The sequence below is a fragment of the Triticum dicoccoides genome, chromosome 4B (genome assembly GCF_002162155.2).
Source record: "Triticum dicoccoides isolate Atlit2015 ecotype Zavitan chromosome 4B, WEW_v2.0, whole genome shotgun sequence".
NCBI classification, from domain to species: domain Eukaryota; kingdom Viridiplantae; phylum Streptophyta; class Magnoliopsida; order Poales; family Poaceae; genus Triticum; species Triticum dicoccoides.
Window position 1 is genome coordinate 604415450 of NC_041387.1, and position 1756 is coordinate 604417205.

Genomic DNA, 1756 nt, shown 5'->3' on the forward strand with positions numbered 1-1756 from the left:
TAGTTCGGCTTGCGTGCGTTGATGAGGTAGTATGCGTTGCGGTCACATAGGGCCTTGCTGATGATGAAGGGGGCCTCCCATGGGGAGGCCAGTTTGTGCTGGACGGCTTGCTGCTGGATGAGTCGGAGTACGAGGTCACCCTCGTGGAATGCGAGGGGCTTGATCTTCTTGTTGTGATAGTGTCGCAGGTTCTGCTGGTAAATGCCGATCGGCTGATGGCCAGTAGGCATGCCTCCTCGAGCAGGTCGACGCCGTCTTCATGTGCATGCTTGGCTTCGACTTTCGTGTACATGGTGACTCGTGGCGAATCGAACTCGATATCGGTTGGGATGATGGCTTTGGCTCCATAGATGAGGAAAAATGGGGTGAACCCAGTCGACCGATTTGGCATCGTCCGAAGACTCCAGAGGATGGCTGGTAGCTCGTCAAGCCAGCTGCCGGGTGAGTGGATAAGGGGCTCGACGAGTCACGGCTTGATGCCGGCCAGGATCAGGCCGTTGGCCCGCTCGACTTGGCCGTTGGACTGAGGATGAGGGACGGAGGCCAAGTCAAGCCGGATGCCGGAGACGAGGCAGTACTACGCCAGCGCGCCCTTGGAAAAGTTGGTGCCACTGTCCGTGATGATGCTGTTTGGGACACCGTAGCGAACCGCGATGTCTTTGACGAACCGGACGATCGTCGTCCCGTCCAATTTCTTGATCAGTCGCGCCTCAATCCACATGGTGAAATTGTCAACTGCCACCAGCAAGTGCATCATGCAGCCTCTAGCGGTCTTCAAGGGCCCCACCATGTCGAGTGATACGTCTCCATCGTATCTACTTTTCCAAACTCTTTTGCCCTTGTTTTGGACTCTAATTTGCATGATTTGAATGGAACTAACCCGGACTGATGCTATTTTCAGCAAAATTGCCATGTTGTTATTATTGTGCAAAAATAAAAGTTCTCAGATTGACCTGAAAATTTACAGAAAACATTTTTGGAATATATAAAAAAAATGGCATAATAATTATCCAGAGAGGGGCCACCCAGGGGCCACAAGCCCTGGGGGCGCCCAGTCCGCTAGGGCATGGTCTACAGGCTTGTGGGCCCCCTGGAGCCCCTCCGACCTCAACTCCAACTCCATTTAACCCTATTCGGGGAGAAAAAAATCAGAGAGAAGGATTCATCGCGTTTTACTATAAGGAGCCACCGCCGCCTCATGTTCTTCACCGGGAGGGCTGATCTAGAGTCCATTCGGGGCTCCGGGGAGGGGGGTTCATTGCCATCATCATCACCAACCTTCCTCCACCACCAATTTCATGATGCTGACCGCCATGCGTGAGTAATTCCATCATAGGCTTGTTGGACGGTGATGGGTTGGATGAGGGTTTGATCCCTAGTATCCACTGTGTTGTGAGATTGATATTGCTATGACTTTGCTATGCTTAATGCTTGTCACTAGGGCCCGAGTGCCATGAATTCAGATCAGAACCCTTTATGTTTCCATGAATCTCTATATATATATATATATATATATATATATAGGGTGGGTCTATTATGATAACACCCCCTTAAGAACTTATTCTGCACACTGGTCACTTATTCTGATAACACCACCCTAACCGACCCGACGTGCACCACACTACCACAGAGGCACAGAGCCGGCCGAAGCAATCCCCACCCCACCCACTCTTCCCTCTCCTCCCACGACCTCACTTCTCTCCATCTTTTCCTCCCCCCGATCCCCTCCACTTTCTTCCTCCTAGCTAACACCACC